The sequence below is a fragment of the Chanodichthys erythropterus genome, chromosome 6 (assembly GCF_024489055.1).
Source record: "Chanodichthys erythropterus isolate Z2021 chromosome 6, ASM2448905v1, whole genome shotgun sequence".
NCBI lineage: Eukaryota > Metazoa > Chordata > Actinopteri > Cypriniformes > Xenocyprididae > Chanodichthys > Chanodichthys erythropterus.
In genome coordinates, this window is record NC_090226.1 from 25306856 (window position 1) to 25334009 (window position 27154).

General features: G+C 36.3%; 1 protein-coding gene across 4 annotated transcripts in view; it reads right to left on the reverse strand.

The window, feature by feature from the left end:
- Positions 1-27154, reverse strand: part of LOC137021686 (band 4.1-like protein 1) — a 660940-nt gene that overhangs the window by 72591 nt on the left and 561195 nt on the right. Inside the window, exons 14-15 of one of the 4 annotated variants that reach the window (XR_010895347.1) lie at positions 6675-6937; positions 6301-6454 (exon numbers count right to left, since the gene is read on the reverse strand). The exons of the other annotated variants lie outside the window; for them this stretch is intronic. The gene's annotated coding sequence lies outside the window, so the exon portion shown is untranslated. Of the gene's footprint in view, positions 1-6300; positions 6455-6674; positions 6938-27154 lie in introns of those variants that run through there. 4 annotated transcript variants of the gene reach the window in all.

A 27154-nucleotide genomic window follows, 5' to 3' on the forward strand; every position in this document is an offset into this window, starting at 1 on the left:
TTTCTTTAAATGATGATTTTCTTAAACTTATAGTGTAGGTTAATTTTTCCATTATAAAAATGTTTTGAATTATATTTGTCCATTGCTGTTGATCTGGGATGTTCGATTTGAGCCAAAATGTAGTAATAGCCTTTCGGTCCGCAGATAACAAAATCTTGGATAAGTAAAGATCCTCCTTCCGCACACTTTCTGTGATGTTTCCAAGAAACATCACTTTACAATCCTTTGGGATCATGTATCCCAGCACCTTCTGTAATGTATTGTTAACAATAGTCCAAAATGGTTGAATTTTAGGACATGTCCAGAAGATGTGAGCATGGTTTGCGTCCCTACTACCACAGTCCCTCCAACAGTCTTGAGGGATCCCGAGTTGTTTACTCTTCAAATAAGGAGTGATGAAAAACCTTATAAAACACTTCCAATTAAATTCTCTCCAAAACATATGTACATTTATATCATGTTATGCACAATATGTACACTTAGAACGCCTTCACACCAAAACTCCAGATCAGTTTTATGTCATGTGGGTTTACTGAGACCTGTTCTGAGGCTGATTATTTTATTAATCTGCATACTGCACAGTGCACAATTACATGTAAACCATAAAGTCACGTGCCATTATCAAGACTTTAACTGTAATGTTTGCTCCTCAAAGAAAAGTTGTCAGCGACGAGCCTGACATCAGCCTGATGGTATTTCAATGGCCAGCTCCTTCTACAGTAAACCAGGTAATATATAGGTGCATTCACACCATGTTGTAATTACCATAAATATGAGATCCCATCTTGTAAAAAGCGTTCATATTCTTGTAGAACTTGTAATTGTAATAAACCTGTAAGCTGGGAATTTTCGGGGAGGTCCTACGTGTACCAGATGACCACTGTACCACCTGACTGCTGCAGATTAATTTAGCTGTTGATAGGGTTGGTATAAAAATGCATAATTCCCAGGACATTTACAGCTCTGAGTAGAATGTCACATGTTGTCATCTTGGAATTATGATAATTACAACATGGCGTGAACGCAGCATATGACATAAGAGTATTTGAAAACAGCATTATCTGACGCATTATATGATAATGTCTTTGTCAATCTTTTTATTTCTCTGCTAGGTTGCAGCTGACAAGGACTCATACAGGCAAACACCAGTGAGAATCCTCTGTGTTGATATATAAAGTACCCATCTTGAGTGAGGGTAGTCTTGGAAGGATGTTTGGTGATGGATGAACTGACCAACTGTCCTTTTTTCAGACTGATTTATGCCCTGCACCTGGACTACCCTAACTGTATGAAAAATATTTATATTTTATTCAGCATGTAATGCTCAACCTAGGAAAATGTGAGTTGCCAATATTGTGAACAAACCATATAGTTTTGATGCAATTTGTGTTGATTCTGAAATAGACTATTCATGTGCTTAACAATAAGCAGATTTGTTAAATTTGTTACATTTTGTTGCATTTGGAATTGAATTAAAATAAAACATAAAATTGAATGAATGTACCTTTATTTGATGTAGGAACTTTATAATTGGGGTGGAGAAAATCCACCTTTTGAAATAAGACTATATCTGATTGGTCAAAACTCTCTCAGAGGTGGGACAAACACCTAAGTTTAAATAGTTATATCACAAGACAAAGAACTAGTGAAGAAGTCAGCAGTGACCAGAGTAAACTGAACAAAGAGTAACCATGGAGTAACAATAAGAACAGACAAGCAGCTCAACTCACTTTTCTTTTCTTTTTCTTAATTTTCTTTTTCGTGAGTCTTGTGTTCTAAGTTTTTCCGCAAAGTTCAACCAACGACCTTTGCCGCTTTAACTTTAACTCCAGCCATGAGAAAGAGACTTCCTTTCATTTTGCAAACAAGCTCAAACGTGAGTGGTTTTTACCCAATCCGGACCTGAAAGACCCTGCTACAGATCATCGACCTTCTCTCCACGCTGACGAGGACATTCACATTTAAAGTCGACTCAAGCAAGTACATCCAGATTCTAAAGCTGGTGCATTTAAATAAATTATTCATGGTTCATTCAGGTCAGGACTTTTGAAGTGCATATTTTACTAGGAATACAAAGTTCAGTCATGAAACTCTATCCATCGCTGATTGGTTCTTTTAGTACTGCGACACCAACCAATCGGAGGTACTTCCTCATTTACGTGGCTTTATTTATACCGTGTCCTAGCTGCGATCAGCACGCCGCACAATATGAGAACTCCTAATCCCACCTCCTCCCCAGCGCCACCTGTAGAGATCTGCTACGGGGGTTCTATCATTTTGCAGCAGCTTTTCCTTTCTTGTATATTTGACTAAGCTGAACAATTATGTATTTGCTCCGCAGCAGCAGCAGCAGCAGCGTAAGCAGATCTCGTCCGCCAAAATCAAGCCTATGTACATTCCATGCTCCATGCTAATAAAATGCTGGTTGAATCTATTCACTCCAAGAGTTGTCATGATTGAAATCCTATTCCATCATATATCTCTCTCTTAAAACTCTTTCTCTCTCATTTCCTTTCTTACTGCAATGCATATGAATGGGTGTGTGTTTGTATTAGATTAGTTTGTGTTAGAATAAATAAAGTCTCTTGTAGATTTTTTAAAAATTGTGTTGTATCATGTGCTTGTAAAATTTAATGTCTTAAACTGTCGATCTTTAACCCTCTGGAGTCTGAGACTGATTTGGGGCTTGGAGAAGTTTTGTGCTTTTTCATAAACATATAAATGACAAAAGAGTCATTACACTGTATTCAGCTCAAACTAGGCTACCATAATATGTGATGAACATGTATGTACATATTTGTATTTTTGAAGGAATAATGTTTATGCGTGGTTATTGAAAAAAATAAAAACTTCAGTCACTGAAATAAGGCCAAAAAAAGTATATTAAATCTGTGTTCACAAGACTTCTGGGTATTGAAGGTTGTAGGCTAGAGTTTTTGCTTCAGAATTATGTAAAAAATATGCTGCCTACTCCTTCATATAAAACAATATATTGATTTAGTTTTTGTAAGACACTTTTTGTTAAGAAACACAGTATGTGTGGAGGTGTGAATCATCATGAATAATGGGTCATTTACACCTGAAAAGACAAAAGAATCACATAATAATGACCTCAAATGACTTGCATATTAATGAGGCCTTTCAGTCAGGTAGGCTGTGAAAAAAAACCCTCTGTAATAATGTCTCAGCTAATCATAAACAGCAATACTGTGAAATATTATTACAATTTAAAATAATGGTATTCTATTATATTCTTTAAAATATAATGTATTTCTGTGATGCAAAGTGTCTGAACAATTATGTTACCTCTATGGCATTTCATATAGGCTTTTAGCTTAGAAATATTGATGGATTTGTATATATTTATGTCAATTTTCTATACTGAGGAGTAATATTTATTCAATATTTATTGTCATCACTATGAACGCTGGATACTGTGTTTTCAATTCATACTTGCAGCCGGAGGGTGCTCTGTACACCTTTAGGCCACAAATTCATATAAAGAAGAAATGGAACCAGGAACTAACATTCTTCTAGAGATCGCTAACCATGGCTTTAACATCCACATAAACACTTTTCAAGACAATAAATACACGATTGAGACAATGCATACAAGTATTGCCTCTGAATTTGCCTCTAAATAGCGCTGGCTCTGTGGGTGTGGCCGCATTAGCGGATAATGAGCTGAATCACGGACTTCTGACATGGCTCTCTTTTCATACAGATTACATAAACAGAGAATATTTGTTTTCGATTTTACTTGCACGATTTAAAACCTGACAAGTGACAAGTGTATTTTTTTTATCATTAGTATTTCGTAAGTTACAGTTTATTTTCTGAGAACTATCAGATTGGACTTCGTTCAGAGGGAGACAAGAGATCACGCATCATGTTAGTTTTCTTTATTTTATAAAAAGCATTGTGTTTTTACTCCGAGTGTACACAAATAAAAGAAGACATTCTATAGTTTCAATTGATATATTCAACTGATATATGTCTCTATGACAAGAAATGACGGAGTATTTTAAGTCTGTTTTGCTGCAATGTGAAAAAAAATCCTGCAAAACGCGCCGGCACGTTTTCAGACCTCAGGGAGTTAAGTTACCATGCTCTAATCAGTGTTTTCACGATTGTTGGATATTCATATCTGCTACAGGAGCTTAGTACGGCTCGAGCAGATGAATGCTGGACGATTCAGTTGATCGGTCGTAAACTAAATGATACTTTATAATTCCCTATAAATTAATTATTTTCTTTGAACTAATTTTGCTCCTTTCCTTACATTTTGGTGGGAAATGCAGGCAGTTTAATCTAAATTTGGAGCACATATCAAGTCATTTATCTTTTTTTGATCAGATTATTAAACCCCTCAGTGTTTTTGTATCCACTACAGGAGCTTAGTATGACTCGAGTAGATGAACGCTGGATGATTCAGTTGCTCGGTCGTAAACTAAATGACCCTTTATAATTCCCTATAAATTAATTATTTCCTTTGAGCTAATTTTGCTCCTTTCCTTACATTTTGGTGGAGATTGCGGGCAGTTTAAGTTTGCAGCACATATCAAGTCATTTTTTTTATTGATCAGATTATTAAACCCCTCCGTGTGTGTGTGTGACATATGCAGCACGGCCCGTTTGAACGAGTGCTTGAATGAGTGAGAGCTGTAACCCGATCTGCCGTCTTGTCTCTAAACTTCAGTCTGCAGTAAATTTCAGATCTATGATATCACACTATACGATAAGGTAAGAATTAAGCGTGTTCCTTAAATTCTAGAATGCCATGTTTATAGCTATCCTGATGTCTGCGTGTTCAGCATCATTCAAATAGCTATAACGTTATGTGTGTATCAGAGAGCTGAAAGAAACTAAACTGCAATAATTCAAATACCTCTGTGTGAGGACTAATATTCTCCTCACAGTGCGGCAAAATTGAGTGTTCCTCAATCTTTTTCTAAAACTATTTATTTATTTATAGCTAAATTGATCAGTGCATGTTCCACTGTACTCAATCTGCTATTTTTCCCTTTGTTAAACAGTAACGCTATACACTTGTCTGTTTTACATTTATTTATAGCTAAATTTATTGAAGTGCGTGTTTTTCAGTGTGCTATATTCTCCCGTTTGTTAAACAGTAGCTATCCGCTTGCTTGTTTGAGCTCGAGTAACACTGCGTGTGTCAGAGTGCAATGAAGTGATTTGAAATTTTGATCAAGTGAAGTTTTTGAAACTGTTATATTTTGCGTGCACATAGAGACCTGCCGAGGTCTCTATTGTTCCATCTATTACAGCAGAAAGTTATCACTTAAAGTTTAAGCCCCACGTTGTATAACAGCTACGAGTGGGGTCTCTTATTTATAGTGTTAAAATGCGCCGACATTTCACGTAACATACTTGATTGTACGTGCATGTGTCTTTCATTTATACAGGGTTGCCTGTATTTAATGTAATTCACATGTTCGCCGCTATCATTTGTTTGGTCGCCATAGTTACAGTTGTGGCACGGAAGTCTTAAGCAATGCTTCCTGGGGAACACCATTTTGTAAACAAACCGCACGTTGTTGCTAAGCTAAGCTTGTAGTTTGTTTACATTGAAGTTCATTTGCTAAAGCCTTTAGCCTCAAAGCTAAGCTATTTAACATCATTGTGTGAATGCAGTTTCTGTTTGAGCAACTATAAAGTGATTTAACCATTTAAACACTTCAAATGTATGTACACTTGTTGGTCTTTCCTTCTTATTTTCCCCTTAACTTTCTCACTTATTACTTGACCTATATTTTACTTGAAAGGGAAAATATTGGTTTACAATTATTAATTGCTTTACCTGCATTTGACTTGAAAAAGAAATAACGGTTTACAAATATTAATTGTCAAATTTGAAATAAATTAGATTAAATTGAAATCAATTTTTTTCTAGAAAGTAATTTTAAATGATTCCTACATTTCCAAATTTCCATTTTTTCCTAATTTCGTAACTCTAAAATCCTATTTTAGATCTAATCACTTTAGGTATGAATAAGCCTTGAACTTTAAAAGTTTAAGCAAACTTATTCCACCAAAGTTTTTCCCAAGTACAGAATCTTTTTAGACCCACACTTGCTTATTTTATTGCGTTGTATCTTCTTCAGGGTTCCCACTCTTTTTCAGCAATCTTTCCATTTTCAATTTTACTATGGCAGCAATAAAACACAAAGATAATGCCCTAAAGTAATATATTTGTTACATACAGAAGGGGACGGAGACACTGATGGAATATAAACAGAGTTTATTGAACAACCAGAAAGGGTGAGCAGAGTGATTGGTGCAGTTCATGGCAGATGTGATCGTCAAGCTGATACTTGTCTTGTGATTGCCAGGGATCGTGGATGGCAGGTAGACTAGGAGCAGACCAGACACAGAGACACTCACGGGAGATGAGGAGAACACTGGAGACAGGTGAGTATTTGTCATAGGAGTCCTTAAGGTAAGCATAACAGGTGAGAATGAATAAACAAGACCAGACAGTGACTTTGAGTGCTGATGTATCTTTTGTAGTGTGGTTGTGATGGTGCTGATGAGTGACAGATGTGGATGATTAGGTGTGGATGATACTCTGGTGAGGGAGTGCGTTGTGATTGGGTGACTGTGGAGCCTGGCGTGTCTGTGACATTACCCCCCCACACAATGTCACACATTACCCTGACGTCGTGGTGGGCGGCCTCTGCCATGCGGAGCTGGTCTGTTGGGATGGCTGGCATGGAACTCTTCAAGTAGGCTTGGGTCGAGTATAAAAACAATAGTGGAGGGATCCATGACCGATCTTCGGGAACGTACCCCTCTCAGTCCACCAGGTACTCCAGGTGACCACCACGGCGCCAGGAGTCCAAGATGTCTTGTACCAGATATGCTGCTCCGTCATCCATGATAAGAGGAAGGGAGGGTTCCTCGGTCTCGCCAGGCTCTGTGGAGAGAGTGACAGAAGGATGGTGAGGTTTTAGCAGGGAAACATGGAATGTGGGATGAATCTTGTACTCAGGGGGAAGTTGCAGCTGGTAAGTGACGGGGTTGATCTGACGGAGAATGGTGAAGGGGCCAATGAATCTAGGACTCAGCTTCCTACAAGGCAGGCGCATCCTGATATCTTTGGTCGACAGCCAAACCTTCTGTCACGGCTGGTAGTTCGGTGCTTCAGAACACAGTCAGCTGCCATCCTGTGCCTGCGTAGGGCTCGTTGGAGTTGAAGATGTGCTGAGTCCCAGACTCTCTCGCTCTCCCGGAACCAGTAATCCACTGCTGGCACATCTGATGGTTCCCCGGTCCAGGGGAACAGTGGGGGTTGATAGCAGAGTATGCACTGGAAGGGAGTAAGTCCAGTGGAAGGTTGGCGGAGGGAGTTCTGGGCGTACTCGACCCAACCCAGAAACTGGTTGCAGGAGTCTTGGTGGCTGTGACAGAAGGTATGTAGGAAACGTCCGATCTCCTGTATCTTCCTCTCCGTCTGCCCGTTCACCTAGGAGCTTGAAGAACGGCTTCCAGACTTGTGAGGTGAAATGTGATCCACGGTCAGATACAATATCTTTGGGCAGTCCATAGTATCTGAAAACACAGTTAAACATAATTTCAGCAGTTTCCATTGCTGTGGGAAGTCCTTGCAGGGAAATCAGACGACAGGACTTTGAAAACCGATTCAGCACCACTATGACACAGGTGCACCAGTTGGAGACTGGAAGGTCTGTAATGAAATCCACTCCTAGGTGTGACCAGGGGCAATTTGGAACAGGCAGAGGTTGTAATTTCCTGGAGGGAAGATGGCGTGGGCTCTTCGAGATGGCACATTCCCTGCACCTTTGCATGTACCTCCTGACGTCAGCTGCCATGTTGGACCACCAGAAGCGCTGTTTTAACAACGAAAGGGTTTCATTGACCCCTGGGTGGCCAGTGCCCAGTGACGTGTGTGATGCGTGGATGAGGGGAGTGCAGACCTGCTAACATGTACGCATTTTGTGTAGCGGGTACGCATTTTGACTTCAAAGTACGCTGGTACGATTTGTCACTTTATACTATGTAAAAACCCGGTGAGTCCTCTGTGCACGCGTAGTATTCAAATCCAGCAAAAGGAAGTTTTGACCAGTCATAGCACTGGGTTCATTTTCCCAAATAGCAAGCGGGGATGATTGACAAATGCGTACAGCCTATCAATAAAAAGAGACAGCAAATCGAAATCCTGCTCGATCCCTCCTTCACTCCCGCCATCTGACAGTGACTGAATTCTCATGCGAGGACAGTACAGTAATCACGGTACTTCTGACTCCTTTAGGTAAACCAGTATAAAATGCTCAAGTAATATTGAACAACAGATATTTTTTGTTAACAACTGTTTATTGAATTTTCTTCTGTGAACAGTAGTATAAAACAAAAAGCAACTGTGCAAATTTAAAACCCATCCCAACCCATCCAACCCCCTGGTAGACTTAAGGGTAGAAAAGAAAAATAATAAAATACATAAAGTAAAATAAATAATAAAAATAAAAAAAAAATAAATAAGTAATATTAATACATAAAATACAATAAAATAATTTTTACAAAGATTTTAGAAAAGATGACACAATATTAAAAGATGAATGCCATAAATTGACAGTTTTCACATTAGATCCATGTATGCGAGAAGTTGAGAGTTCCATCGAGATAATGTCCAACAAATATACCACCCAGGTTCGTCTGTCCATTGTGTGAGGAGGATTCCAGCGGTTGACTAGCAACTTTTTTGCTGCAGTGAGAGCAGCTAGCAGTAAAAATCTTTGTTGGACAGACAAGGTGAGGTCCCAAAAGTCATTCATAAAAAAATGGCATGAAGTCAAACTTATCTCAGTACCCAACAAATAAGAGAGGTCCTGTGAGAGCTGAGTCCAAAAAGAAAAGAGAGAGGGGCACTCCCAGAAAAAATGCAAAAAAAGTGCCTAAATATCCTTGTGAACAGAGATTGCACTTAGGAGAGGTTGACAAATTAATATGAAAACATTTCATTGGAGTCAAGTAGACCCTATGCAGCAATTTCCAATGAATCATTTGGTGGTTAGGGTTTTTAGAAGACATTTTAAACATTCCCCATATCTGATCCGAAAATAAAACATGCACATCCTGATTAAGATCCTTAGCCCAAACAGTTGTAATAGATAAAGGTTTGTATGAATGCTCAAGTAGAAAAAGATAGATGACTGAAGCAGAAGAGGGAAATTCCTTAGAGGGAAGGATTAGTTTGCGCAAAGGGTGAATAGTAAGTTGAGAATCCCAGGGCACCCCGTATACCCGTAGGGCCGATCTAATTCGTAAATACATAAAAAAGGAAGTGCCTGGCAGATTATATAGATTTTAGAGATTCTGGAAGGATTGTAAACCATTATCATCATAGATATCTCCCAGAGTGTTTACTTTATGATGAGTCTATTGCGGACAATGGAATGGAGTATTGCCTGACAAAAGATTATTGTTGTGGAAAATTTGCCAATGCTTATGCCATATTGTAACTAGTTGTAAACGTCTTTCAACATCCCTCCATGTGGAGAGGAGATGGGTTACAATAGGACCAAACCTAGACTTACACTGCCTAAGCGGAACCCCTTAAAAAAAACTAGATGCTTCAATTTATATGGATAAACAATAGATTCCTCAATTGCTCTCCAAGATACTGAAGCATCAGGGTCAAACCAAACTGATAGTGGGCGGAGGGAAAAGGCTTGAGCATATAGTCTAAAATTAGGGAAAGAAAGACCTCCATGTAATCTACTTCGCTGTAAGGTAGACAGTTTAATACAAGGACGTTTCCCATCCCATAAATACCGTGAAACACATGCATCAAGTTTGTTCCAGTGGCCAACTGGTAGAGCGAGAGGAATCATGGAAGAAAAGAAGTTAATACGAGGGAGAACATTCATTTTGATCACCAATAAACTATTAGATAAATTAATAATATGATATAACCTGCCTAAGTTATCCGAAGCTGAGCGAGATTTAATGAACCCTGTTTGGTCATGATGCACTAGCCTGTTCATAAATTTCTCTAGACGACGAGATAGTACCTTAGCATATAATTTAACATCAGTCCCTATCAAAGAAAGTGGCCGGTAACTAGAACAGGAAGTCGGATCTTTATCTTTTTTTAACAAGAGAGAAATAACAGCTATATTAATAGATGGGTGAAATGAGCCTTGAGTAACTGAAAAATGTATCATATCTAACATGAAGGGGCCTAAATCCGACCAAAAAGTAGTATACAACTCGACTGGAATACCATCTAAACCTGGGGATTTCCCCTTGTTCATAGATCGGATTGCTGACTCCAGCTCCTGAAAAGTAATCGGTTCAGACAGATAATCTGAATCTGAATCCGACAGCCTAGGTAAATCAAGGATGGAAAGAAAAGTTGCAAAAGAGTCAGGTTCACCAACAGCAGAAGAAGTATAGAGGTTAGAGTAAAAAGAATGAAAAGAAATATTAATGTCTTTTTGGGGTCTGTTATAACCCAGCAAACACAGTATGTTGTGACGACGTCGTCAGTTAGTCGTAATTTGGTCAGCATGACATTACTTTATGACAACGTTGTGAGGACGTCGTGGTAATGTTCCATTTTTTTAGAATCTTGGCTAACGTTCCAGAAACGTCGCAGGCACGTCCTCAAAAGACGTCGCTGGTTAATACCACGGAGAACGTTGTAGCGACGTGGTCCGTAGGTCTCCTGATAACTTTCCAGATATTGCATTAAGCCAACATTATGTTTGTTAATGGCATTTGGATATTATGAGTAAATTTAATTGATTCAAGCTTTTTAAATGAATCGACATAGTTTTATTTATATTTAAGATATACCTACATATTCAAAAAATATTTGCCAGCAAAACTACCTAACATTTTACTTAATAAATTGTGATTATTCATATGTTTGTGAACAAGAGGTTTACTGAATGACAACGTTGTGAGGACGTCGTGGTAAAGTTCCATTTTTTTTTTTTTTTTTAAGAATCTTGGCTAACGTTCCAGAAACGTCGCAGGCACGTCCTCAAAAGACGTCGCTGGTTAATCCCACGGAGAACGTTGTAGCGACGTGGTCCATTGGTCTCCTGATAACTTTCCAGATATGTAACTTTTTGTGTTCAAAATTTACAAAAGTTATACAATGGGAATGTAAACATGAATACATTTTCCAAACCGTGTTTTTGTTGGACCCTGAATCATTATGGTACACCTAGAATAAGTGTTTATATTCGGACTATTTTAGACCAGTCTGGTAGGAACCGCTGCGGTGTAGCACAAATACCTGCGTGACTCGTCATCGACATAAACAGAGAGAAGTAGCTCCGGCTACAATGTTCTTCCGCAAGATGCATGCCGTTCTGTTTAACTGTTAGAGCGCCAAAAGTTATGGACATGTTTATATATTATATGTTGTGTTTGTGAATGTAGGAGATTTATTGGATGGGGCACGTGCGAGACAAATTCGAAATTTTAAACGAGCAAGTCAAACGGACTTTAGGAGAATCTGAGTACTGCGCATGCGCATCATTTTGTTCTGTAACGGTCGACTTCCAGCAGACGGACACGGAGTAAAAGGTAAGCCCTACAAATGTGCTTTTTTTTTAATCGTTTTTGCCCATGTGACACTAAATATCACTTGTGATGAGTAATGTTAGTGCAGTGTTTTTGGTTTTCTAAATGTATTTCATAAATAAATTACGTTTGGTTAATGTGCGCACGAGCGCTGTCCCCGTGAGGCGGTCTGAGGTAACGTTAAAATCTGAGACGCAGTTTTATATTTTTATTTTAGTTATTTTAAGTGTAACGTTCACTGTTTAATGCTATAAACGGCAGAATAATCACTTATATTCGTTAAACGGCAACTGTAGTAGAGTGTTTGTTAATTTTAGACCCTGCCTGGCCTCCCTGAAGCTCATATGAACCATATTGAAAATCCAATAAAATCTGTATAAAACGGTTAATCAGACACGGTTAATTACTTCACGATTTGTTTACTTAAATTCTTTGTAATGACAATGAACCAGCCAAATCAATGATTTAGAGTTGTTTATAACAAAATATTCTCGTTTGTCGCCACTTGCTGGTTTAACGTTAACGTTATGTGTGGGTCTATTCATTCTAATAAATCTAACATACTTTTTATTTTCAGCAGCTGGAGGAGAGACAGCCTGTGCAGCAACAACAAGACAACAATGAGCATGGGTGGGTATTAAATTAATTTCTGACTTATTCAGTACCAATAGATATAAGGTCCTGGACTAATATTGCTGCTGTCGGTATGTATGTAATGTTCAGTCATTAATTACCCTTTATATACAACCACATATCATTCAGATAATCTCCAGGTGGACTGCATGGATCCAAGATCAAGAGATCATTCATCATGCAGACCATGTTCCAGGAGAAGCAGCGTATACTGGGTAACAACTATGCCTCATTTTTCCAATATCACTTAGGTAAGACTAAATGGATTTAAAGTGATTTCAATCATGGGTCATTTGTTTCAGGTCTGCTTGATCATTTTGTTGTCCTGGATGTGAGAACATGGTCAAAAGGTGTGTCAATCAGCATCCAGCCATAAAAGCAGCCTTCTTGTTAAAAGGCTCAGGAGGACAAACAGGTAATTCACAGGGTTGAATTTCACAAGTCAATTACTCAGAGACAAGGAGATGTTAATAATTCTGAATTTGAGGGGTCAGCAATTTTACTATTTGATACATTTACACTTTTCATTTAATTCAGAATTAAATCATTGTGATTGATGAATCTGAATATAGGTGATGTGTACATTTATTTAGAAATCGGATTTGATATTTTAAAATGCACTGTCTGTCCAGAATTACAGACTTTCCCGCTGTTGGTGCGTATTAACCATCATCCTGTTATTGCTTCTTTTCTGCTTCAAAAAGCAGACTTTATATTTATCATCCCAGGTCCTGATTAGGAGACGCAAAGAACATGAAGCTATGTGCCGTGCTGCTTATATTTATCAAGTAGTAAAAATGCTCAAAACTAAACAGAAGCATTTTAAAATTTTATGACAACCGTCATCTATTACACACTGCATTCATTCAACAACAATTGTTTCACATGCTTTACACTTTCAAATTTCAGTTTTTAATCTGATCAAGTGTTACATGTCCTATCGAACAGATTAGAAAAGGTTTAAATCACCCCTTACAATCAGAATGAAATTTAAAATCTGATTTGGCAAATTCATTCTGAATGACATGGTTGCATGTGACTTAAAGGAATAGTTCACCCAAAAATGAAAATTCTGTCATTTACTCACCCTCAGCTTGTTCCAAAGCTGTATACATTTCTTCTGTTAAAAAACACCATTGACTTCCATAGTTTTTTTGTTTTTTTTCTACTATGGAAGTCAATGTTGGCCCAAAGCAGCCTGGTAACAAACTTTCTTTAAAATATTTTATATAGCTTTGGAACAAGCTGAGGGTGAGTAAATGATAGAATTTTCATTTTTTGGTGAACTATCCCTTTAATTCGACTGTGCAACTAGTCCGATTACAAATTAATTATTAGGGTCCATGTAAATGCAGCTATTGTATAGTTCCAAATTATACACAATCACATCACATAGGCTGCTTGGCAACCCTATAACTTTTTAAAATCTGAAGCTATAGCAGCAACATTAGCTGTGTTTACATGGGCTCTAATAATCAGACTTTAATCAGACTAGTAGCACAGATGGAATAAAAAGTCACATGTAACCACATTAGTTGAAATGAATTGGCCGGGTACAATTGACATTTCATTCGGATTGAAAGGGCATGATTAAAGCTTTTTTTTAAAATCTGTTCGATTAAAACTGTTTGAATCAATTCAACTATCATATACAATCCAAAATCTCCTTCCTCTCATCATCTCATCCGCAAGCTTCTTGTTTTGGGCGTTGAAAGGGGCATTTTTACTGCTTGATAAATATAAACAGCATGGCACAAAGCTTAATGTGCTCATCGTCTCCTAATTAGAATGTTAAGTCTGTTTTTAAAACAAAGAAAAGCTGTGTAGTGCAGTCGTGCAATGTACCAACTGCTTTGACATGATTAACTAACTTGTATGCAAAGGCTCACAAACTACTGAGTGTTCGAACTTACAAAGTGTACGCCTGCCTAAAGGGTTAGTTCACACAAAAATGAAAAAAAAAAAAAGACTCACCCTTATGTCATTCCGAACATGCAAGAATGTGTTGTTCATCTTCGAAAAATAAGTGAAGATATTTTAATGAAATCTGAGAGTTGTCTCCCTCAATTTACACACCATGCAACTAACACTTTGACACTTTAAATGGAAACTCAACTGTACTTCTTTGTATATGCACTTGTGTATTAAATTTGTTCATTATATAAAGTGATCAAGTTTATTCAGAAAATTTGGACTAAACCCCTCAATATTCATTAGATTAGATTTACGGTCTGTATGAACTTTTGTTTTAAAGATCAAAGTGGCAGTTGTGTAGACTGTCAATGGAGGGACAGAAAGCTCTCAGATTTCATTAAATTATCTTTATTTGTGTTTTGAAGATGAACGAAAGTATTAACAGGTTTGGAACGACATTAATTCATGTCATGATAAAAACAAATAATGTTGTAACTTACAATATATACATGATATTTTAATGATTTCAAAATACTATAAAAAAAAAAAAAAAAAATCACATAATCACAATTCATTTAGGCTACATGAAATATGCCCTTACTGTATTTTTTCTTAAAATATTTTTTTCTTGCTTTCGTGTACAGAAAGATGTATTTTTGAGGAAGCTACAACAACGATTAAAGCCAGGGACACACTTAATGACTGTAAGGCCGATTATAAATGTAATTTGATACTTTCAACTGATCTTGCCCAAACACGTGGAGTCAGAGCCAGTTGTGTTCAGTCTGTTTATAATCTGTAAGTATTTAAATCCACTTCAGTCGAAGGAAACAGTTTTTAAGTGTGTTGATTTCAGTCTTAGAATGTTTTTTCTAGTCGTTCAGTGTGTCCCCAGCTTGAAGGAGTCAGCAGTGAGGGAAGTAATCATTAAAATGTAAGTTCTTTGAGAATTTGTGCACTGTTTATTATCTAAATGTAATAATGTACACTGCCAGTCAAAGAAATTGAGATTTGGAAGATGTTGCAAAATTTAATTTATTCCTTTGACGGAAAATTTTCGGCATCATTTTTCTAGTCTTCAGTGCCACTTGATCTTTCATCATTCTAATATGCTGAATTGATGCTTGGACATTTCTTTTGAAATGTGCTGCTTCATTTTTTTGTGTTCTTGAGCATCAAATCATCATATTAGAATGATTTCTGAAGGATCATGTGACACTGAAGACTGGAGTTAATGATGCTGAAAATTCAGCTTTGATCACAGGAATAACTTACTTTTAAAAATAGATTAAAATAGAAAACAGTTAATAGTAAAATTATTTTAGAATATTAAAGTAAAACTACTTCACAGTATTATTATTTTACTGTATTTTTTTCATCAAATGCAGCCTTGGTAAGTAGAAGAGACTGCTTTCAAAAGTAAAAATGCAACTTCTAAAAATGTAATTCAACCTTTCAGCTGCCAGAGGAGGATGATGATGATGGCAGTGGTGACCAAGGTGACAGTGCAGCTCAGGATGAAGAAGAGGAGGAACATGTAAATTAAACATGCTTTCCTCATACCTTTCTAACAAACAATAAACCTGACTACAATAACTACTACAATATATATTTTTTTTTAGCTTCCAGTTTGCCAAAATCCAAAATGAATATATAGAGACCATCCTCCTATCCTTGCCTCAGAAGAACCTGAGAAAGACATTCTTCCTCTTCTCTCACAGTTCTCCATCATCTACCTCTGCAACACTGTTGGCAAGAGTGTTCTACACAGCTGAGGACACGGCAATGAGAGATCTCAAATTCTTCCTGAGAAAGTCCACATGTTCTTTTTTCTTGAACAAAAACTGTACATGTATTTTTGGATGGGCCTATTATTAAACTATTATTTGAAGGAATGCTAAAAATCTCTATATTGTTCTTTATACATATCTTTCACTCTTTATGAATGTCATCTTCTGGATTTTTTTAGCTTTTGAGAAGCTCAAGGACTGTATATCTTTGGTAATTGTGATATTGTCTGGCAGTAAAGCAGTATTAAAGAAAATTACCTCAGTATATTTGTAGCAGCTGCCTCATACAGGACACTTAGGAAATGGTTTAAAATATATTTTTTGCAAATAAAGTAATAAAATATCTGCTGAATCTTTTTCATATCTTTGTCATTTTTGTGCCAAATTATGGATAGTAGTAATCATAAGAGTATCTATAAATATAATAGAATAAAATCATTATTTAACTATACCTATATAATGATAAAACACTTTGTCAATTAAAAGAATAAAACATTAATTACTGGTTACATTTATTTATTGATTGTATTGTTTGATCTATGAATTTGTTCAATTTATGAATTCATGTGTTAACACTTTACATGGTTAAAACATGGTTACATGGTAATGTTCAAATGTATTGGCTTAGTAATTGTACAAAGTAACAATGCTGATGATTTCATGGATGCAGTGTGTTTCTAGCCATTTTCAGAATTTAATGAGGGCTTATATTGGTTTCCACTACATATTTTGATCTGCAAATGTATTAACCAAAGCAACACAATTCCCTATAACAATTAGAATTTATTAGGTTTTATAGCAGAGAATGAAGTGTTTATCAGTTCTGCGTGGATTTCAAGGTTATGGACGGTGCACATTTCCATTCCCCGGAGTAAAGCTGAGAAGCAGATTTTAAGATTAAGGTCGAGGTGGTATTTTGGTCTTTAGGACGTACCTGTCACGTTCCAGCAACGTACCACTATAACGTCGCCACGACGAATATGGGAATCACAAATTTACGTCGCTGGAACGTTATTTGGAACGTCATTGCAACTAATATGAGCCGATCCAGTTACGTTTTTACAACGTGCCAGTTTGGTCGTTGAGACGTACTCCTCACGTTACAGAGACGTACCACTATAACATCGCCACGACGAATATGGGAATCACAAAGTTACGTCCCTAGAACGTTTATTTGATACGTCGCTACAACGAATATGGTCCGGTCTAGTTACGTCGTCACAACGTAACTGTGTTAGCTGGGAATGAGCCCGGATTGGGATTTCACTGCTGAAATATTAGCAAACTTTTCACTGTTGCGTATTCTTAGAGCTAAAAGGTGGCTTGGTCTACTTCCTTGAAAATAGTAATTCTGCCTGCATCTTTGAATCAGGAATTCTGCCCTGGATCTCAGTAATGAATTAAGTTCAGACCTAACCGCCATAATTTTGCTGAGTGTATTGTCTGAAAAACAACGTTGATTGTCTCTAGTCAGATTCTGGAGCTATAATTCCAGTTCAACTATCTTTTTATGTTGGTTTTTCTGAAGGAAAAAGGCATACGAAATTGAGTTATTCCTTATGAATCCTTTAACTGCATTCCAAAGTGTTCGTGGATCATCCACTGAGCCTTGATTAATTCCAATAAACTCAGCAATTTATTTCTGAATTGGCTACAAAAGTTTTCATCCCGTAACAATTTAGGGTTAAATCGCCATCTAGTTGCACGAGATGGCCGAGGGATCAAAGATAATCTGCACAAATTTCCATCATGATCTGAAAAAGATAAGGAACAGATATCGGCATCACAAACAGCTAAAGATAAAGAAGTAGAAATGAAAATATAGTCAATTCGCGAATAGGATTTATGAGTAGCAGAAAAGAAAGCGAAAGACTTGGCAGAAGGATTTAATAACGCCAACTATCCACCAATGAAGATGAGATTATACATTTCCTAAGTTTGTGAGAACAGAAGGCTTGAGAGTGTGATTCCTTTGGTCCAGATCTATCTAGGATATGCGACATTACAGAATTCGTGTCTGCACCCGATACAATTTCAAAATCTTAAAATTTTAAATGATAAGTAGACAAAACAGAGAAAAAAGTAGGGTCCGGAGTACAAGGGGCATAAACTGAAATAAATACAATATTTCTATTCTCCACTATTGTTTTGATATGTGTTATTCTACTGTCTGTATCACAACCTTTATCTAAAATAGTAATATTTAAAGTCCTCCGAACTAATATTAGGACCCCCTTGGTTTTAGCATCCGAAGATGAATGAGATACCACTTCATAAAACTTATTATTACACCTTCGTACATCCTCCTCTTTCAGATGGGATTCTTGAACTAACATTATATCAATCTTTCTTCTTCGCAAAAAATCCAGAAAACCTGTACGTTTGTGTGGACCATTTAGGCCATTGATAGTACAACTGAGAATATTAAGGTCAGTCATAGGTATCGAACAGAATTACTGCATAATAAGACAAAATACAAATTTGAAAACAAAACCAGTTGAGTCTACCATCAAACCACCCCCCACCCTTCCTGTCAGTATTCAAAAAAACAAACACATTTCCATGAACTAGGGCAGATCAAACCAAGAACAAACCTTTATCTGCCAGCACCCCTTAATATGCTCCGTGGCGTCAACAAAAACCTGCACATTACTGAAGCACCAACAAAAACCTGCACATTACTGAAGCACCAACATTGGCCCCAAAGTCACATACTGACTAGGTAGTATCTCTGTTGAAAAAAAAAATAATAATAATAATAAAAAATAAATAATAATAATAATAATAAAATATGAGAGAAGGAATACAACTATAAACATAAATATTATACCACCATAATCAGTAAGCAATACTTTATGCTTAATGAAACCTTTTAGTAACTGTAAGTTCAGAAGTAAACAGAGTGAACAGTGAAAGACACAGTTGCCTGTAGAGCATCTGTTCTCCGATTAGATAGCAAATGTCCAGCTAAAGTTCACTGAGGGTTAGTGGATGAATGGGATCTGAGAAAAACTCTTGCTTCTTCTGGGGAGTATAGCATTTTAGGTTCACCTTGATTGAGAATGACCTTCAGCGTTGCAGGATAGAGAAGAAAAGTCTGGATGCCTGCCTCTCTCATTTCCTTCCTAACTGGTGCGAATGCACTTATTCTTTTTGCGGTGAGCGGAGAAAAATCTGCAAAGAAAGACAGTGTTGCTCCGTCGGATGTTTTCACCGGGGCGTGAAGTCTGGCGGCCCACAAAATGAGCTCCTGTCCGTGTACCGCAACAGTTTAAAGATGAAAACCCGTGTTTTAGCGCGATCTGAGGAGAACCTTGTGTACACACGATGTGCTCATTCCACTTCAATCTCTTTGCCCGCCAAAGACGGGAGCCAGGTCGGTAGCGATTTTTTCAAAAAGCCCATAGGGTCGTCCTTTTCGGCCCCTTCAGGCAATCCAACCAGACGGAGATTACTGCGAATTCGTTCCGCATCGCCGTCAACTAAGTTCTTAGAATGTCCTCAAAGTGCACCACAGTTTTCGCCATCTTGTCTACCATGTCACCCGTGGTTGGTGGCTTGGATTTCTTCTTAATCGGAGAAGCCGTCGGAGATATCTCCTGCTGTTTCCGATTGTAAGCCATCAGAAATAGTATTATTAATGAAGTAAACTTAAAACAAAACGGAAAAATCAGCAAAAAGGGGCCAAACGTACGGAGCTCTACTCGAGTGCGACTGGGTTCATGAGCACGTCACGTGACTCCTCAATATTGAACAACAAATCTAAATAAAATTGAAATCGCTATATGGCTTAGTGATTATGAAAGTGCTGTGATGTGTGACTGACTGACAAGTGTGAGTCTGGAGAAACAGGTTTATTTATTTATTCTCAGTGTTGAGAAACGTATAGCCTACATGTTGCGTTACTGTTAATACTAACTAAAGTACCTCATTATGTTACATAGCCTACTTAATTTGTATAAAAACTAGAACATTTGTTAATCATGTATTTAAAAGTACCGTTGTCTCAGTGCTGCGCAAGCTCTCTTTCATAAACACAAACGTGTGCGAGTACAGAGGGAAGATCATTGTAAAATGAAAATTGCCATGCTTGTTTAAAATTCTTAAAACTTAATTTGTTTTTTTTTTTTTTTTTGTCAGAAAACATTTTTAATTATCCAGCCGTGTTTTTAATATTCGGTAAATGATGGATGCTTTAGTTAAACCCCTTGTTATGTCGGACTAACTTCTTGATTTTCTTTAAAACTCGATACGTTTTTCTCTTACTGGTCCTGTTTATAGAACAGTTTTTAGAAACAGATTTTATTTTCTGGTTAGACAAATGGTAATGTCACTATTATTGTTTTACTGTTTGTCTCTATTTTTTATATAATTATCTTTATTGTTTCAATGTATGTATCTATTCATCAATATTGTTGGAATAAAAGGTTGAATCACTTAACTCATTCTTTTGTGGTCATGAGTTCATAAAAACGGTATTACACAACTTGCAAACCTGATTCTTTAGGAGGTAAAATAAATGTAAATAAAATAATAATAATCATGACAAAGAACTTAATGGCATTAGTAATAAAACAATGATTTTAAAGGTACCATTCGCTATGCAGATGTTAAAATAAAATGTTAGTATGCAAAATAAAATATTTCAAAGATCCTTAAATTCTATATACACATACTGCCAAAAATCTATTTATGAACACCTTGAGCTTACTAGCATTACAGCAAATAAACATAGTTGTTGTTTTTCCTGCCAAAAGTGTAAGGAAAACAGAAACACAAAACCTTATAATTACACACAATACGTTGAGAATGTTGGTAAACAATTTCTAAAACAGTAAGTTTCAGGAGAAATGCAAACAAAAATCAAAGAATCATAAAAACAAAAATGTCTCCAAACTGTTACATGCTAATATTTGGTATGGTTTCAGATTCAGTATACTACTAGAACTTTGTGACTTGTGTGAACTTTGATGAGCTTTGAACACGTTGGGGTATAACAACGTTCAATTAATGTAAACTAGAATTCAGCGTGACAATGTGACAGCATGTTTCACATATAATTTATCTCAGTAAAAACAGTTGCATTTGCTAGCTAACTATTCAAATTTACGATTTACATTTTGGTATTCTGCTGATGAGCTAGGGGGAAAACTGCTTAAAGCACGCTTTCATAAAAAGAAGAACAAATTATTAAGACATAAAGCACACCATCTGTTTTGTGGATCAGACCTAATAGACAGGCACCTAAAAGTCATGAACTATCCCACCTTTTACTTAAAATGACTACTTATCTTCTGTAATTAATTTACTTAATGGTTGTTTAGAGACACACACAAAAGAACACTGAAATGTTCAACTTTAAGTGTAATAGTTAGAAAAACCTGAAGTGTAATAGTTGTATTAGGTAACACATCGTAGACATACCAGAAAGATGACCTAAAAAGAAATATAATCTGTTTAGTCTTAAGCAGCGTCATGTAGAAAGGCTGTCAAAAAAAAAAAAAAAACAACAACAAAGAAACAAAATGTAAACAACATCAGCGATTAGTGGGGGAAAATGTCATTTACAAATCACCAAACTTTCGCAATAGACCAGGAGACCAGTATATCTGTATTATTTATAGCTAATTGGCTCTTTTCAAAGATTTTGACACAACTATTTGCACACAATTTGTACAAAACTTTTGTGCAAACACAATTTTTTATTTTAACTAAGGGTTTTACCAGAGTGTGGAACACTTTTTAACAGCCTCAAACTTTGATGAATGTGCAGCTTTCGGTGCAATAGTCAGATGTGATCCAGTTGTAATAGTTTTCAGTGTAAAACAGCATGGCTTGCTTTTCGTGTGATCCCCCATCAATAGATAACTGGAAATTTGCACTAAACGAAATATCAATTTAGTCAGACACTCTCAAACAGAAGGACTATCACTTAAATCCTTCATTTTCATTCATTCCTATAAACACTAAATGTTGTCAGCTCTCAAAGAGTCTTTACCTAAAAACATAGTCCAACAAAAAAAAAAAATATGAATAGTATCATCTGCTATCTGAACAAGATGACTAAAACTAGTGGAGTAATAAAAACATCATTTACAAAACCATTTTTAAACTTTAAACTTTAAAAATTGCTCACAGATGGATTTGTGTATTATAAATGGCATCACAGCGGTGTGACATAGCTCTGACAAAATATGTCACCGTGTAGGCTACAAATATGATTTTAGCACAACTGTTTAAGCACATAACTGTATATTGTGTCACATTGAATGTTCCATGTTTATTTGGGGGCAGAGAAGATCCTTAGCTCATACATCTCGGGCTGGATGTTGAAGTGTTAGTTGAAAAGTATTAGCAATTAACAAACAAAAATCTTTAAAGCAACATGAAACCATAATATTCATATTGAAAATATTGTATGACATGTTAAAGTACACTCGCATAATATATTAATATTTGACTTGCATAATATTTTCTCTTAGTATGAAGCTTTTGTCTAGAACACCTAATACAAAGTTTTGTGTTCTGGGTGAGAGCTCACAAAGATTACACCAAATGAGCTTTCTTGAGAATTGCATGTTTGAACTATGCCTGTAGTGATCAACATTTTAGGTCTGAAAAGTACAAAATAAAAGGAATAACTATAGGCCTATAGCTAACTGGGGAAAAATAACTGTTGGGTGTAAATGAAACATTCGTTTTGTCTTGTTTCAGTAAAATAATAGTACTTGATAAACTAAAATTGCAGTAATGTTACTTTTTTCATCAATTTCTTGTAGAGAAATATGAATTCGGGGTGATTGGGACACATTTTGCCATTGAGATGACTTGGAAAAAGTGTCCTAATCGACCTGTATTAATCCAAGGTTTACAATGCCACACAAAGTTCACAATGCCATCCAGAGATCACAATGTCAGACTCTCCCAGATTCATCAGAGCTACTGTAAAACACCCTGAAACATCCTTAGATGTATTAGAGCCTTTGAAGAGCTAATATCCACGCGTTACTGATTCTACGTCCCGACCAGACATCCTTTCTCGTTATCTAACAGCATGATACAATCACTCGTGATGTCGTAAAAGTTTAGACGTTCAACTGTGTGTGTGTGTGTGTGTGTGTGTGTGTGTGTGTGTGTGTGTGTGTGTGTGTGTGTGTGTAAAGTATTAAGAATTGAAAAGATCTAAGAGTAAATATAACTAAATTAACTAAAATGAACAAAAATCATATTTTGTATATTTCATTAGGCCATTTTGTTTGTTGTGTGTAGGCTATGTCTTTCCTTTGAATGTATGTGCAGCTTTACACAAAATCCTCTTTCAAATGTTTGTCGTTTGTGAGTGATGACGTCTGAAACGGGACAGATTAAGCCACTGTTAAATGTAAAAAATGGGAAAACTCTTGTAGGACAAATTTTAACCACTGTTGAGTGTTATGGTTAATTTCTTATGCATTGTAACGGTCACTTTCATTCATAAGTTGAGTTAGAATGACAACTGCGCATGTGCATAGAGGGAGATAGCTCAGGTGAATAGCAGAAGAGATACCCGCATCTCTTTGTTTAATTTTCCTCTTTTATTTGTGACCCAACTTGAATGTTTATTTGTATATTTTTTCTGACTCATGTATGCGGACGTTTAAGTTTAGCTATTTTAGCCTATTAAACCCTGGTGCGTGTGGAAATTATGACAGTTCTCTCTCTCTCTCTCGTGCATCTTTTCATCCAGTACAACACAGTTTTTCTCTCTGGACTATGAACATTTTAACTTTGCGTTACAGCATGTTTGAGACATTGGGCCCTATCTTGCACCCAGCGCAATTGACTTTGTACACCGACGCATGTGTCATTCCTATTTTGCACCCGCGCAAAGCGCGCTTTTCCCTCCACAGAAGCACATCGCTAAACTAGTGAATGAACTTGCGCTCCCTGGGTGGTTCAGCGCAAAAAAGGAGGCGTGTTCTGGCGCAAACAATCCCTGGTGCTATTTTGCTGTTCCATTAAACAATTGCGCCACTGACCAGAAAAAACCTAGTCTAAAGTCAGTGGCGCGTTGCGCGTTGTTCATTATGCTATTTTAAGGGCGCATGCTTGACCATAATGTATAGCGTGCACAACGCGCATACACTTAGCTCATGTAATCTACACAGATGCAACAGTTATTTTTGCAAATCATATGTTACACTAAAAAAATATTAACACATGAGATGACAGAAATCATTGCACGAAGATGTGAAAAAACCTGTTTAACCGACGCTATTTTGGGTGGGTTTCTCCCATCCCCATACAACACAACTTCTCTGTCTTTCACTGCTCTTACAAGAACATCAGTCTCCTCGGCTGTGAACCGCTCCTGGTGTGCGCCTGGTAAATACGCCATAATAATAGCAATCCATAATGGAACTTGCGCACCTGCTTTTAAAGGGAATGTTGGATGACGCTCTGATTGGTTTATTTCACGTTACGCCCAAACCACACCTTTGAATAATGAAGCTACTTCAGACCAACCCATTTTAGATTTGCACCGGGCACAAGAGCCATTTATCCCGCCGGGAAAATAGCAACAGCGCCGAGACCCGCCCACAAACCTTTTTTTCATATTTTTACATTTTAAAGCATAATGTTTTACATGGTTTTCAGAAACCTTTTCTGATAACATTTTACTGTGTCTGAATACTAAGTTTTAGTTTTCAATGATCCGCATCACTTTAAAGTTGTATGTGAACGTGTTACATGTGTGTGAAAAAGTGTTTCGTGTTTTTAAAGTTTAAAAGCACAGTTTTCAATATACTTTACTCCAAAAACACATTCTCAAACTGTGGAACACATATAAATTCCCCCCAGTGGGAGAGGATGCTCAAAGAAAGAATAAATCAATAAGTTAATGGATAAAAAAAAATGTTAAAACTTTATTTAAATATACACCACATGTCTATCCTCCGGTGTTGGGGGGTATGTTAGGGGGCGGAGACTTGGGAGCGACTTTACATGCCAATCTATTCTCATTCTACTTTTATCACTGGTGAGTGAAGATGTATTGCATGGAGCAGTGTAAGAGTTATTTTTGTTAAAAACTAAACAAAACTTTAGCAGCAAATTGCAGTGTTAAAATGTTTTGCTTGAAACTATTCATCTTTTTAACAACTGTTGCTTGATAGTTTTAATGCTAATGCACGTTTTTGATATTTTACCTTGTTCGTTTTTCTGTTATTTTTAAAGGTCTTGTGTGAAAGACATTCTCTAACTCATTTTACATTTTTCTGATAACGTTCTGGATAGGCCTTTGGGTTTTAACAGTATACATCATTTTAAAAGTTATTAAAGTTGTAGACCCTATGTGAAAGATCAAAGCACTTTTTCTTATAACGTTTTAAAATGTCTGACTTTTTTGTTTTTACCATTTTTAAAACTGGGTTTGGAAAACTTGTTTTACAATTTTAATTGATTGGACATTGACTTTAATGTTTTTAATGTGATGTAAAGGCTTTTTCTGACTTGTTTTACTTTTTTTCTGAAAATGTTTCAAAATGTCTGATTTTTTTTGGTTTTTAATGTAATTGAAATGCTTTCTCTAACGTGTTTTTACTTTTTCTGGTAACCTCTTTAAAATATCTTTTAAGCCTTTGTGTTTTAAACGGTACACTTTATTTTTATGTCTTCAAAATAAAAACTGTACAAATGTATGTGGAAACAAAACTTTCTTTAATAAAAACATCCCTTGACTCCCTAATGTCTGTCACTGTCACCCAATACATTCTTTCACATTTTAAAATTTTAAAGCATAATGTTTTACTTTATTATATATATATATATATATATATATATATATATATATATACATACACATTTTACCTTTTCTGATATCATTTTACTATGCCTGAATCCTAGCCTACGTTTTTTGTTTTTAACAAACCGCATCACTTTAAAGTTGCATGATGTGAAAGTGTTACATGTGTGTGAAAAAACTGTTTACCTCACACGTTTCATGTTTTTACATTTTAAAGCATATAGTTTTAAACAGTTTCAATATACTTTACTCCATATATAAATTCCCCCCAGTGGGAGAGGTGGATGATGAGGTGATCAAAGAGTGAATAAATCAATTAATGAACTCAAATTAATGAACAGTTAATGAACTAAAGAATGTTAAAACATAATTTATAAGCGCTATTTTATTTTATTACCATTTAAATGTGCATCTCTGCTCTCATCTATCCCTCCGGTGTTGGGGGGCGTGTTAGGAGCGGATGATATCGATGTTTGGAGGTGTGTTAGGGGCGGAGACTTGGGACCGATTTCACAGGACGTTCTGACTTCATTCTGTATTTGACAACAAAGAGATAGGATGTCTTTCATGATGCAGTGTAAGAATTATTTATTGCTAAAACGTTAACAGTAAATTGCAGGGTTAGAAATGTTTTTGCTTTTTAAAAAACATTTGTCTTTTAACACCTATTGTTCAATATACTTAATGCTAATGCGTTTGTTTGATACTTTTTGTTAAAATCTTGTGTTTATTTATTTAATTGGGCTTTTTAAATATACACATTCTATCTTTCGGTGTTGAGGTTGGGCCTGTTAGGGGCAGATGACGTGATGTTTGGAGGTGTGTTGGGGCGGAGACTTGGGAGCGTTTTCACAGGCCGTTCTGACTTTATTCTGAATTTGCCAGTGATGAGAAAGGACGTGTTTCACGGATCAGTATAAGAATTATTTTTTACTAAAATGTTAACAGTAAATGTTAGAAGTGTTTTGCTTGAAAACCCCATTTGTGTTTTAACAACTATTGTTTAATACACTTAATGTTAATGCGTTTGTTTGATACTTTTGTTACAGAAAATCTAACAACATTTTAAATTGTCTTTGTGTTTTAATTGTACAATTCGTTAATGTCTTTTTAAAAACATTCAAATATGTGAAAAAAACTTTCTTTAACTCCCTCGGGATGGCGGTCACGCCGGCGTGATCACTGCGTTTTTTTCTAACCAGTGTGAAAGAGACTCAAAATACTCTGTCAATGTTGCACATACAATTAAGAGCTATACACCATTTTAATCTGTGGAATATATTCTTTTATTTGTGTACACTCAGAGTAACAACAAAATGTTGTGCTTTTTGTAAAATAAAGAAAACTAACATGATGCGTGATCTCTCGTCTTCCTCTGAAGGAAGTCCAATCTGATAATTCTCAAAAAATGAACTGTAACTTAGTGAATACTAATCACAAAAAAATTAGACTTGTG